We start from the raw sequence: 14,864 nt of genomic DNA, 5'->3' as shown, positions 1-14,864 counted from the left end.
TAATGGGAGCAGACAGAGATCACAATCGTGAGAGAAAGACGACCTGTACTAGGAAATCAATCTCTATTATAAAATTAACTTTTACTATGAGGTCTCTGTGAACTTCACAGTCACCCAGTGTTAGTCAGTTACTTATGGTTAATCGTCTACCTATATTCGAAAGTCACTCTACCCGAATGTGAGTCTGCACTGGAAAGTCACCTTTACACAGACAGCACTGAGAGTCGTTCTACGCGCCCACATGTACATGTATACTCAGTGCTTCAGAAAACATGCTCCATGCTCGTACACAGGGGACTTCTTGAGCCAGGCATAGATGCTCTACATTAAATATTCTCCTCAAGGTTTAACGTAGCACTACACAGACTAGAAGTGGCATAATTGTAATAACAAAAGCAGAATGCAAATTCTCTCACAGAACGCCTGGTGTCAGAACTGTTATTGACGCTCGCTCAATGTTCTTCGTGGAAGCGCAGAACAAAAAGACCCTCAGGGTAAGTCCCTGCAAAGCTCAGGTTCACTGCCCAGTGCTTACATCTCATACATGATCCCTGACGGTAAGTTACTGAACCTAAAATTGCCACTGTCGACTCAATTCCCACCTGAGCACAAACTCTTCCAAGGGGAATCAGCACATGGGGAACCAGCTACAACCTCCTCTCCTTAAATAAATGGCGCATAGACAATATGTTATAAAGCTGCCAGCTCAATTGTATGACTGCATACAGCCTTAAATGCTCAGTGTGACTGAAGTATGTGCATATTCTGCGGTGTATTGCTAGTGACATATGAAATAGAAACAGGAGTAGGCTATTTAGCAACTCGAGCACGTTCCTCTATTCATTTAGACCATGGCTGATTTGTGACCTAACTCCGTATACCAAACTTTGCCACATATTAGTTAATACCTTTGGTTAGCAGCAAACTAGTAATCTCAGATTTCAAATTATCAATTGATCCAGCAAGAACTGCTGTTTGTGAAGAGAGTTCCAATCTTCTGCCACACGTTCTGTTTAGCAGTGTTTCCTACCTTAATTGCTGAAAGGCCTGCCTCTTTCTGTTGTGCCACGTCCCCTAGTCCAAGTTAACCCAAACAGCTCAAATTGTTTTTCTCTGTATTCTATCAGTTCCGCTTAATATCTTGTAAGTTTCGATTAAATCATCCCTTAATCGTGTAATTTCCAGGGAATACAAACGTAGATTGTGTTATCTGTTCTCGTAATTTACCTAAAACTAGAATCTTTGCAGCATTTTTGCGTTTCTCCCTTTCAAACATAGCTTTGAACTTAATCATATTAGGTGCCCAATTACATAAATGTTCATGCACCTTTCGGCTTTTAACTGAATCTGGCCGATTACTCATTACTAAATCTAATATGGCCCGCCCTTTGTTGTTTCAAAGACATATTGTTGCAGAAAACTGTCCGCACTCAAACATACTCAAGCAATGGCCATACAAATGTATCAAACATTTCAATTTAATTTTGGATCACAATGGGAAAATTGTGTTCCTCGCTGGTTAAGGGGAAGGTTTTGTATTGGATTGTTATTTAAAGAAGGCAGAGGAATCTGTACATAAATTTGCACAATTAGTAGAGGGACTTTGTTTCCAAATCAGTTGATTTGGATTGACTGGTGGATGTGTCAATGAGTGGGCAGATAGATGTGTAGATGGATGGTGAGTAGATGGGTGGATCGATCGGGGGTTAAATGGTTGGATGGGTGGGTAGTTAGATTTTTGGTTGTGTGGGTGTTTGGATAGATGGGTGGATGGCTGAGTGAAAGGTTGGATTGAGGGGTGGATGTGAATATTGATAAGTGAATGAATGGATGGATTGACGGGTGGGTGGATGGATGGATGGATGGATGGATGGATGGATGGTTGGAAGAAGGCTGGATAGATGGCTGGATGGAATGACACGTGTATGGGTGGAACGACTGATGGTTTGGTGGATGGATGGACTGTTGAAGCATCTCAGACATTTCAAAGTTCTGGGTAATTGGAGTTAACCATTGCTAAATAACATTGAAAATTGAATATGCAGCCAATTCAATAGATCCGTTTTACAGTATAGATGAAAGTTAAATTGCCCCCGGATAGACTTCGTTATTTGAAAAATAGAGTAAAAATATTTTTTATGTCACACTGCGACCGGAGCAACTATCAGAAACAGAATCATAACATGAATGCGAGTTTCACTTATTTCTTGCTGTTGCTACATCTTGTTATTTTGTGCATGAAGTGGGCACAGATATGCGCGCACACACATTCCATTGATAAGTGCCTGCCCCTGGTGGTGAACCGGAAATAACCTGCTTCAAACAGGAACTGACGAAAAGAGTTTTTTAACCAAAATATAGACAGAGTTACATTTCTCACGGAACTAGAGCTGGATTTTTGATATTATGAAACATTCGGAATCAAAACAAAGAGAACTGCGCTGTAACAAGACCCTTGATCATTTCTGGCTTCATTTTTCTTTGTTAAGCAGTAAGTTACAAGAAAGATGTTAGAGCAATGAAAAGCAGTAAGTCAGACGGCGATACGTATTTCATTGTTAACAGTAAAACTTTTTAGAAAGGTGGTCCGTCTTTATGCTAACTCATTGAAAATTGGCAGACTTACGGAACGTGGCAATCCAGCAAGTTAAATCCCTATAGATTCTACAGCTATTACTGGATCTGTGCAGCTTAGGCCGTCAAATTCCTTGGTCATCGGAAACGAGCATGTTGGTAATATAATAAATGCGTAGAGTTATAACACAGAAGGGAGCTGAGAATTGCTGAACTCTGATTCCTTCTATGTGCAGACAGCAGCGACTGCAGGATGCCGCTTTTCACGGCTGGAGCTGAAACACGGAAGCTGCAAGACTTGATCAACAGTCGTGGCCATGTAGTGAAGAAGATATATTAGAATCCATTGGGGTCTCCATACTTAGGTTTGAGTTCTGAAAGCTACTGGCCTCCTCTTCCTCTTTAACAACATTCCATGTTTGGCCTCAATCCACATGGAGCTGAAGAGTGAGACGCTCGGTCTGTCGTGGATATTGGAAAGATTGCTGAAGTGGTTGTGCACGGGATAAATCAGCCACTCTTTAGAATCCCCCTGTCTAATACATTTTACATCCATTGAGTAGCAGTTTTGATTAAGGGAACTCTTACAGTGCTAGAAAGAGAGAATTCCCTTGCGGGATCAAAGGCATAATCTACTTGTTTGGAATTGAGAAGCAAGAAAGGAAGTATTACGCTAATTGGTGTATGTTGTCGGCCAGCAAATAGTAGGAAGGAGATAGAGGAGCATATTTGCAAAGAAATCACTCGGAGGTGCAAGAACTGTAGAACTAGTAATAACTGGAGGCCAGATATATTCTATTACTGAATGAGGCAGTGATTGGGTTAAGGGTAGAGAAGGGGAAGAATTTTTGAAGTGTGTTCAGGAGCATTTTCTTGAACAGTATGTTTCCTGCCCAGCGAGGAATGGGAGCAGTGCAGGATGTAGTCCTGGGGAGTTAAGTGGGTCAGGCGGAGAATGCCACAGTTGGAGTGCATCTCGAGAATGGTGAACAGTGTATCATAAATTTTAGATTCGTTATTGAGAAGGAGAAGAACCAATCTAGAATTTAAATAACATCTTAACATCATGAGTGCTAATTTCAACGAATTGAGGAGGGATCTGGCTCGGGTAAATTGGAATCAAACACTGGCAGTTACAAATGTAATGGAGCAATTAGCGGCATTTAACGATGAGATGGACGTGAACAGTTAGGACATTTCTACAAGGGCGAAAGAGAGGGCAACCAACGCCAGAGCTCCCTGGATGATGAAGGGTATAGGGAGTAAGATGATGCAGCGAAGGGGGCTTGTGATAGAAACATGGGAGATAGGAGCAGGAGTAGGCTATTCAGCGCCTCGAGCCTGCTCTGCCATTCAATGCGATCATGGCTGATCATCCAAATTCAGTACACGTTCCCTGCTTTCTCCCTATACCCCTTGATCCCTTTAGCCTTAAGAAATATATCCAACTCCTTTTTGAATATATTTAATGAATTGGCCTCCACTGCCTTCTGTGGTAGAGAACTCCGCAGGTTCACCACTCTCTGGGTGAAGAAATTCCTCCTCATTTCTGTCCTAAATTGCCTACCCCTTATCCTTAGACTGCGACACCTGGTTCTGGATAGATGGCAGCTTGATAATACAGGAGAGAATCAGGCTGAATATCAAAAGTACAGAGGAGAAATAGAAATGAAATAAGGGGGGCAAAAAGACCGTCCGAGAATAGATTGACAGCTAACATTAAATGAAATCGAAAGTTTTTATTTAGGCATATTAACAGTAAAAGGGTTGTCAGGGGAGTACTGGGGCCAAAATGTAGTACTATCGGTGGAGGCAGAAGGACTGGCTGACGTAGTAAATGAGTACATTGTATCGGTGTTTACCAAGGAAGAGGAGTTTACCAAAGCTGTGGTTTATATGAGGCTGCTGTGATAAAGGATGAGATAAAATTAGATAAAGAGGCACTAGAAAGGCTGGCTGTAGGTAATGTGGACCAGTCTCCAGGTCCGAATCTGGATGCATCCTAGGTTGTTGGGAGGAGTAAGTGTAGAAATTCTAGAGGTGCTGCCCACAATATTTCAATCCTACTTAGATACAGGCGGGGTGCAAAAGCACTGGGGGATAGCAAATGTTAAATCATTTTTCAAAAAATCGGACAAGGTTAAACCTGGCAGTTACAGGCCAGTCCGTTTAACGGCGTTGGTGGGGAAAGCTTTATAACAACATTCCGGGGGAAAAGCAACAGCCAGTTATATTAGCATGGACTATTAAAGGAGAGTCAACAGATATATTTTACGAGCAAATCGTGTTTGACTACGTTGATTGAGCATTTTGAAGAGTTAACAGCGAGGGTGGATGAGGGCAGTGCAATTGATATTGTGTATAAGGACTTCCAAAAGGCATGTTTGTGGTACTAAAGGTGTATTTTCCATCTGTCTTTAGCAAGGCATAAGATGCTGCCAGTCAGTGGTTATGATCTAGAATGCACTCTCTAAATGAATGGTGCAGGCAGATTCAATCGTGGCTTTCAAAATGGCGTTTGTTAAGGACCTGGAAATAATGCAGTGCGACAGGGAAAGGGCAGGGGAGTGGGACTAGCTGAAGTGCTCTTGCAGCCAGCTGGCACGGGATCGACGGGACGAATGGCCTCCTTCTGTGCAGTAACGATGCTGTGATTGTATGATTCTATTCAATGAGCAGGGCATATTCGATAAACTTGGCTTGTATAGAAGATTAAGAGGTGGTTAAAGTACTTGCTAGGGTACAGAGAAACAACGTATATCCTTGGTGGGGGAGTCAACAGAAAAGGGCCATAACCATAAAATTAGAGCTAGGCCGGTCAGGAGTGAAGACAGGAAGCAATTGATCACAGACAGGGTAGTGTAAATCTGGAACTCTCTCCTTCAAATAGTTGTTGATGCTGGGGTCAAAGAAGGCTACAAACCTGAGACTGATATACTTTATGTTGGGTAAGGGCATTAAGGATTACTCTTTCACGGTGGGTAAATGGAGTTCAGACACAGATCAGACATGATCTAATTGCATGGCAGAACATATTCGATGGGCTGAATGGCCTCCTCCTTATGTTTAAGCACCTGATACAGCCAAATAATCATAACTGGAAAGTGTATCCCTTTGCATTACCCGGATTCCACCATAATAAAGGTGTTTATTTTATTTTACAGGTGATTCAAAATATGAAGATATTTTCTGGTAAAACATGTTGTTTTAACTTATGTCCAAAGAAACGTTCACTTGATTGCGTGTCCCTTTTGCTGATACTTATTATACTTGGATATTTAAGCCGCAACATTGCTGAACATTCACATGACACGGAGTTAAATGACGCCTCCTTCGTGATGCGACGCGACAGCAGGTGTGACGTCGGTCCCCCATTCCTGGTCCTTCTCGTCAGCAGTGCCCAGGACCAGTTCAAAGCTCGCTCGGCCATTCGCCAGACCTGGGGCAGAGAGCGGACAACACAAGGCAAGAGGGCAGTGACCTACTTCCTGCTCGGTTACAGCCGGGAGCATCAGGAGCATCAGCTAGAGGAAGCTTTGCTGCACAAAGACATCATACTGAAAGAGTTCAGCGACACTTATTACAACCTGACCACCAAGGTGCTGATGGGCCTGGAATGGGTGAGCCGATTTTGTCCGTCCGCCTCCTTTGTGATGAAAACCGATTCAGACATGCTTGTCAACGTTGATTATCTGAAAGAGTTCCTGTCGTGAACCAGTCACAGGAACATCTTCACGGGCTACATACTGAGACATACAAGAACCGTCAGGGACAATCCCAGTAAATGGTACGTGAGTGAACAGGAATCCCCTCTGGAATGGTATCCCCCATTCTGCTCCGGCATTGAGTACGTGCTCTTGACCGATATCGCCTGTCAAGTTTTGGACGTTTCTAAGACTGTCCCCGAATTGAAACTCGAAGAGGTTTTCATCGCTCTCTGCCTGGCAAAGTTGAAGATAGCTTCGGTGGAAATCCACACGCGCAAATTATACCACAAATGAAAGGGCCCGTTTTCTGTTTGCGTCTTTCTTAAACTCGTGACTTTTCACAGGGTGAAACCCTCCGAGCTGTTGATTTACTGGAAAGCCCTTGCAGATGCGGCAGCTGAGGACTGCCCTGGAGATACGTGAAGGAGGCCAGCTTGAAGAGGCTTGTCCTTTGCCCCTCCAAAATTCATTTTCTGCAATCCATTTATTGTGCAGCATCATTACACCCGTACGAGATATCATCATTGCTGCTGCTGGAGTGCAGGCATAATACTCACTGCACCTCCAAAATAACCTGTATAAAGCGCATCAAGATGTTTCTGGGAGATGTGACAAGGTGTTAGGCGTACCTGTTCTGTATCGGAATTTGTACATCTACATTCATTTGCTCCGTTCTCTTTTCTTTTATTAAGGATACCTCCTGTATGAACTGGTCATGCTGTAATTACAAGCTCCTTCCTGTGATGGTGCTGTAGAGCCTCATGTTTGACGTCTCCCAGCTCCTCGAAATATACCATGGAAAAGCCAAATCCACTTCTCTGTTTCTGAAGTTGCTATTTACCTCGATTTCTGAACATAAATAATAACTTAAATTCAGGAAACGTAAATATGTTTATTTTTAAGGGGATTAGCAAATGAAGCAGATGGAAAGTGAGGTGAATTTGTCTCTCGCAGCGAGTTGTTATGATCTGGAATGCATTGCTTTGAAAGGGTGGTGGATGCAGTTTCTAAAGTAACTTGGAAAATGAATTGGATAAATCCTTGAAGGGGAAAATGTGCAGGGCTAGGGGGAAGAAGCAGGGGAGTGGGACTAAATGGAGGCTCTTTAACAGAGCCGGCACTGGAACGAGTCTCTTGATCATCCAATCTAATTAATCAAAGAGCTGGTTGAAAATAATGTCTATCATTTTTGTCAGTAACTGAAATGTCTAATCTTCAAAATAAGGTTCTAATTAAAAACCAAAACTTCATTTCCGCATCAAGATCATTAAATCTAATGATTGCATTGTTTTTAATATTTATTTGCATGAAGATTTAATTTCAAAGCCTTAGCATGTCTCAAAAACTTGGGTTTACATGAATATTTTAAACATCTGAATAGTTGAGTAAATCATTGAAAGACACATGTATATTCTGAGTTTTTCGAATTTCTGGATACATGAAAGCCATGTTTCATATTTCCCCCAACTACCGAACTCCAGAGCCGTTCTCAGTGTTCACAAACCTTTAGGCCACATTCCCATTGCTGCCTGATCCCAGGTCTTGCTTCACTGCTCTAACACCCTGAGATCCCAACTAATTTCCCTAGGGTCCTAATAGTAATGCTAAACTGCGAGACCTCATTGCACACAAAAATACATCGATGTTACAACACGGAAACAATCCATTCCGCCCAACCAGTCAATGGCTTTCTTTATCTTCCACACGAGCAAATAACTCCAATCATAATGACCCACCTTGTTCAAACTCTTTTGCGAATTTGAAGGTAATTGACAGAAGAACCAGACGCAACATGAGGAAACATTTTTTTGTACAGAGAGTTGTTATGTTCGAGAATGCAATACTTGAAAGGGTGCTGGGGGCAGATTCAATATTACATTGCAAAATGGAATTGGGAACGAAGCTAACTGCTGCTGCAGAATCCGTCCTACAGGATGTTATGAAACAAGGAGAGTTTATTCTGTCCCGTTACATGTTTTAAATGCCCCTGTGCTCCTAATTTAAAGAGAGGGGAGTCTCTCAAATCCCCCCCCACATTAAATTAGGTCTACAACGATTTCAGAAGTAACTTGCGCGAAATCATTTGCGGAGATTACGGAAGTCCCCTCCCTGAGTGGGGCCTCACACACAGAGGGACGATTATCGGATATTCACAGATTCTTTGTCCCCGTTTACACATAAACTGATGCCACGATAAGGGACTGCTCGATCCGGCTGCAAATAAATTTGGAAAGCGAGGTTTGTCGTGGTTAATGTCGGGACCAGTGACAAATGGCAAATAGGGAGGAGTTCTTGCTGAGGGAGTATGTGGAGTGAGAAGCTAAATTTAAAAAAACAGTTCTTCAAGGGGTCGCATCTCAGGACTATTACCCGAGCCACGTTTTAATTGCCATAGAGATAAGCAGACCAGGAAGGTGAAAACGTGGCTGGATGAGTGTTGTGGGAAGGAGCGGACCTATTTCATGGGACACTGTTAAAGGTATTGGGCCAAGAGATAGCTGTACCTTTGGAAGAGGATGTACCTGAACTGGGCTGAAACCGAGATCCTAGTGGACAGGATAAATAGCCTGGCAAACATTGACATTAAACAATTAAATGGGGTGGGGGAGGGCTCAGTCATAAACAACATTAAAAAAGATAATTGAAAGCTAAAAAAGGATAAGGGCGGATTTCAGGTCACCACGTGATACTCCAGTGAAGGGAATACTATAATAATTAAAGCAGTTACAGCAGGCGAGACACATAAGAACATTGTTAAGTTAAACGGTGTAAAAATGAAAGCATCAGGTCAAATAAGTGTGTTATATACTAACGTATGGGGTGTAAGAAACAAATTGAATGGATTGGAGGCTTAAATATGTCAAATGGATACGAGTTTGCTGTGGATACAAAGTTGGGTGTGAAAGTAAGGTGTGAGGCAAATGCAAAGATGATGCAAAGCGATATAGACAGATTAAGTGAATGGGGAAGTACATGACAGATTGAAAATAATATGGAGAAGTGAGAAGTTATCCATTTTGGTAAGAAAAATAGAAAAACAGAACATTTTTAACTGGGGAGAGATTGCGTCATGTTGGAATACATAGGGAACTAGTTGTCCTTGTACCCTACAAGTTAGCCTGCAGGTGCAGCAAACAATTAGGAAATCAAATGGTGTATTAGCTTTTATTAAAAAAGGATTGGAGTATAAGATTAAATAAGTCTTACTGCAATTATATTAGTCCTTGCTGGGCTCTGCCATCATTGAGGATGGGGATGTTGATGGCGCCTTCTCCTCCAGTTAATTGATTAACTGTCCAAAACCATTAATGTCTGGATCAGGCAGGACTGCAGAGCTTTGATCTGATCCATTGGTTGTGGAGTCGTTTAGCTCAGTCTGCAGCATGCTGCACCGCTATTTAGCATGCATGCAGTCCTGTGTTGTAGCTTCACCAGATTGGTACCACATTTTCTGGTACACCCGGTGCTGCTCCTGGCATGCTCTTCTACACTCTTCATTGACGAGACGTGTTCCCCTGGCTTGATGGTAATGGCAGGGTGATGAATATGCCGGTCCATTTAAAGATTGCAGATGAAACCTGGTTCCAAATGATTCGAGGTTGAACCGTACTGGGGACAGTAATTTATCTTTATTCAGCTCAAGCATGGCTTAATACATGACAGTATTCGAATAGCAGTTTTCAGAGGACACGTGAGAATTATATTACCCCGTTATCCTATAGATAGAAACGTAACTGTATTACACTGCACCCTGTGATTCTGGACTCTCTTCTCTCTTTTTCTCCCGGACGTCTACTTGAATCTTCCTTAAATCTTCTGCACTTTGTGTCTGTAAAAATCCCCTTGTTATGCCCTTACTCTCACTCCAAACCCTTCATATGGAGTCTTACTGAACCAATCGCATGCTGACAACCAAAATACCCCAAATCCAATCATAGAGATGCCACATCCGCACCAACTTGGCTTACGCAGGTTGTAGGCTTATGACACAGTTACATCATCTACTTTTGACCATCAAGACTCATATTTGGGGTAGTTATGGCAGGACAATGGAACATGTCTCCAGGGGGAAGCGATATGGCGTTCTTGCTGTTTCTGTGAAAGGTTTAAGTATTAGTTTCACTGCAGACATCATAACATTCCAACACAGTGGCAGGTACACCTGACCTTGCTTCTCCGGCTAGCTGCTATGTACGACCCGTATGTTCCGACTCCCACGGGTGTGTACAAGCTGTGTACACACCCGCAGGGGCCTCGCAAGTGCAGGTTTCACTCATGCAAAGCAAATGTGCTGAAAACAGGCACTTTTGATCTGTCAAGAATTCTCTTGTCAGATCCTCCGCCTGCCCTGAAGAATGGCCTCTGTGGGTGGAGAGTTCCGCTCTCTGCAGAACCTCCGTCCGCTGAAAACATTTAAAAATCTTACGCCTGGTAAAAGCCGGTGTAAGGCCTGCTTTTAACAGCATAAATGTTTTAAAACATTTTAAAAATATGTTTTCTCACTCACTTATAATTTTATAATACTTTTTAAAACGGTACGTTTATTTTTAGCCTCGTAAAAACTTTAAATAATTTTCCAAAAAATTAAACTTTTTTAAAAATATTTAATTTAATGTAATTTTAATTACGTGATTTAAAAATATATTTAATGTTTTAGTGTGTTATTCAGTGATCCTCTTTCATACTTTTGACAGATCTATGCGGAGAAACCTGTCAATGTGTGTAGGGGGATTCCCTTCTTTGATTGGTTTCCCATGGCCCATGTGAACTCAGGGACGCTTGTGAACTACCTGCGCCCCTGGAATACCTGGGTCTCTGCGCGCGCACACCAGGAGAATCCCAGGAGCGGAACTGTCAGGAACTATGGAGCCAGCAGTTAAGTTGGTCGATTTTTTTCCAGATCAGAGGCATCCGAATGCTGGAAGCCTGCGATTGGAAAATCCGGACCAAAGTCTCATTCTTACTGTGGCTACCATGCAGCTTTCAACCAATGCATCCCTATTGGGCTATAGCATTCCTCTTTCTCCCTCAGGCTAACTCACAGAGTTTAAATTATAAGCAAAGGATTACAACACATAAATAATTCAGGTTAACATTGCATACAATTGATGATATCAGATTTCGACATTATATCTTACACACGATTATAAATCCATTACTGATGATTCTGACTGGTGGAAGGTATACGGTGGATAAGTAATTGAAGGAAAATAAAGGCAGGGCTGCGGGGAAAGGGTGAGCGAGTGGGCCTAGGAGAAGTGCGCTTGCAGAGAGCCAGCACGGGCTCTACGGGCCGAATGGCCTCCTTCTGTGCTGTAACCATTCTATTATTCTATGATTAAAAGATATTTATTATTATAAGATATTAAACCAAGTATTCTAAAAACCAACGAATCTACCAGAATCCTGCACCATGACTTTACAGATCGTGGTGGTATACAATTTTGTTGCTGTTGATGGCCCACAGCGCCTCATAGATGCTAAGATTTGAGCTGTTCCGAATCTATCCCATGTAGCACGGTGGTAGTGCCACACAATACGTTGGAGAGAGTTGTCAGTGTAAAGATGGGACTTCATCACGACAAGGAACGTGCGGTGGTCACCCCTACCAATACTGTCATGGACAGATGCTTCTGCAACATGTAAATTGGTGAGGACAATATCAAATAGTTTTTGACTCGTCTTGATTCCCTCACCACCTGCCCCAAACCCAGTCTCGCAGCTATGCCCTTCTGGAAATGTGCAGCTCAGTCAGTATTGGTTCTACTGAGCCAGTTTTGGTTATGGGTATTGAAGTCCCCCTCACAGAGTGCATTCTATGAACTTGCTACTCTCCATGCTTCTTCCACGTGTTGTCCAACATGAAAGAGTACTGATTCATCACTGACAGAGGCCGATAGGTAGTAATCAGCATGAGGTTTCCTTGCCCATGAAAGACCTGATGGCATGAGTCTTCATGAGGTCTGAAGTCAAAGTAGAGTACTCCCAGTGCCAGACTTTCACGTCTCTATACCAGTGTGTTGGCCCCTCTTGGAGGTTTGTACTGCTGGTGGGACAGCACATACCCGCGAATCATGATGGAGGAGCCTTGGACGTTTGCTGCTGGACAAAGCTTGTGGCAGGAGGTGAGAGAACCAACATGAGGATGAAACATACTTTACCTCGTCCTCACCATCTACCTTTTGCAGAGGCATCTGTCCATGACAGCATTGGTAGCAGTGACCCCCGCACAATCCCTGTGGAGATGGAATCCCGTCTTCCCACTGAGGACACCCACCATCGTGTTGCATGGTTCTACCACCGTGCTAAATGGGGTAGATTCAGAAAAGACGTAGCACCTCAGCAGCAGCAGAATAGTATTGTACCAGAATCTGTAAACTCATGGTGCGGCAAGAACCCTCTTGATAGATCGGACGCCTGCCCTGGAGCAGGGACTCTGCGGGGAGGAGATTTCTGCTTTCTGGAGATCCTCCGCCCGCAGAAAACCCTCAATCATTTTCCTGCTTTTACCATCATAAGATTGAAAAAAGTAAAAAACGAATGTTTTCTCTCATTTATCTTTAAAAAATGCAAGTTTATTTTTAACACCGTAAAACACTTTAATTACTTTTTGCAAAAAATTAAATTTTTTTAAAATATTTAATTTATTGTAATTTCAACTAATTTTAAATATGTGATTTTTCTTTTTTATTTAATGGTTTACACTGTTTTTGGGGTGATTTCCATTCATATATTGATAGGTCTATCTGGCAAGTTTATGATGGGCGATTCCCTTCTTTGATTGGCTCCCCATGGCCCACATGGTCCCAGGGAAGCTTGCAAACTGCATGTGACCCTGGGATACGTGGAGCCTGCGCATTTCGAGTTGGAGAGTCCCAGGGGCAGAAGTCTCCAGACCTAGGCAGCCCCAGGTAAGCCAGTATATTTTTTCCAGATCGGAGGCCGCCGCACGCGTGAAGACTCTAATCGGAAAGCACGCCCCATTTTGTATACTTCATTTCGCAGTTCTGAACATAATGAAGCCCACATGCAGCGAGACCAGGACAACTTGCAGGTTTGGGCTGATAAATGGCATGTACCATTCCTGACAGACATGTGCCAGGCAATGACAATCTCCAGAAGGAATGAATCAAAACACCTTCCCATGATATTCAACGGCAATATCATCGTCGAATCTCCCAACATCAACATCACAGCGGCAACCTTTGACCAGAGATTTAACTGGACGAGCCACATAAATAACGTGGCTTCAAGAGCAGGTCAGAGGCTGGGTATTCGGCGGCGAGTGACTGACCTCCTGACTCCCCAAGGCCTTTCTATCATCTACTAGCCACTAGTCTGGAGACTGGTGGATCAATCTCCAATTGCCTGGATGAGTGCAGCTAGAACACCACTCAAAAAGCTGGAGATAATCCAGGACAAACAGCCCCTTCATTGGCACCCAACCACTGCCTTAAAAGATCACTCTTTCCCCCACTGGACACCATGGCAGCAGTGTGTAGCATCTACAAGTTGTACTGCAGCATCTCGCCAAGGCTTCTTCAGCAGCACCTCCCAAACCCGCGACCTCTACCACCTAGAAAGACAAGGGCAACAGGTGCATGTTAACACCATCACCTGCAAATGCCTCTCCAAGTAACGCACCATCCTGACTTAGAAAAATATCACCGTTCCTTCATAGTCATTGGGTCAAACACCTGGAACTCCTTTCCGAACAACACTTTGGGAGTAGCTTCAACAGACTGCAGTGGTTCAAGCAGGCGGATCACCACCACTTTTTTAAGGGGAATTCGGGATGGGCAATAAAAGGTGGCTTTGACAGCATCACCCACATCCAATGAATGAATAAAGGATAGAATAGGGTCACAATAAGTAACGTTAGTGGAGTGCCACCTCCAGTAACGTTAGAGTAGGGTGACCACCAGCAACTTTAGCGTAATGTTAGAGTAGTGTCACAGCCAATAAGGATAGAGAAGACTCACCACAAGTAACGGTACTGTAGAGTCATCACCAGTAAGAGGAGTACGGTCTCCACCAGTAAAATTAGAGTAGGATCACCAAAGGCAATGTTAAAGTACAGTCATTACCAGTATTGTTAGAGTAGAGTCAACATCAGTAATGTTAGAGCAGGATCACCATCAGTAATGTTAGAGTAGAGTCACCACCAGTAATATTAGAGTAGTGTCATCACGAGTAATGTTAGAGTTGGGTCACCATCATTATGTTACAGTAGGGTCACCACCAGTAATGTTAGCCTACGCTCACGATCAGTAATTTTAGATTAGAATGACCACCAGTAATGTTACAATAGGGTCACAACCAGTAATGGTAGATCAAGTTCACCATAATTAAAGTTGCTGCAGAATTACGACGAGGAATGTTAGAGTTGGTTCACCCGCAGTAATGTTAACACAGAGTCACCACCAGTAACGTTACAGTATGGTCACCACCAGTAATGTTAGAGTAGGCTCCTCACCAATAATGTTACTGTAGGGTCATTACCAGTAATGTTAGAGTAGATTCACCACCAATAATGTTAGAGTAGGGTCATTACCAGTAATGTTAGTGATATATCATCAACAG

The 14,864-nt window shown here is 42.9% G+C and overlaps 1 pseudogene; it reads left to right on the top strand.

The window, feature by feature from the left end:
• The first annotated feature begins 5,750 nt into the window (after positions 1-5,750).
• On the top strand, positions 5,751-6,704 carry LOC147092720 (beta-1,3-galactosyltransferase 5-like; annotated as a pseudogene).
• Positions 6,705-14,864: the final 8,160 nt, after the last annotated feature.

This window comes from Somniosus microcephalus, unplaced genomic scaffold (assembly GCF_052327205.1).
Source record: "Somniosus microcephalus isolate GS21.2 unplaced genomic scaffold, FLI_Smic_1.0 unresolved_chr2, whole genome shotgun sequence".
In the NCBI taxonomy this organism is placed as follows: domain Eukaryota; kingdom Metazoa; phylum Chordata; class Chondrichthyes; order Squaliformes; family Somniosidae; genus Somniosus; species Somniosus microcephalus.
This window is presented reverse-complemented; position numbering and strand designations above follow the sequence as displayed.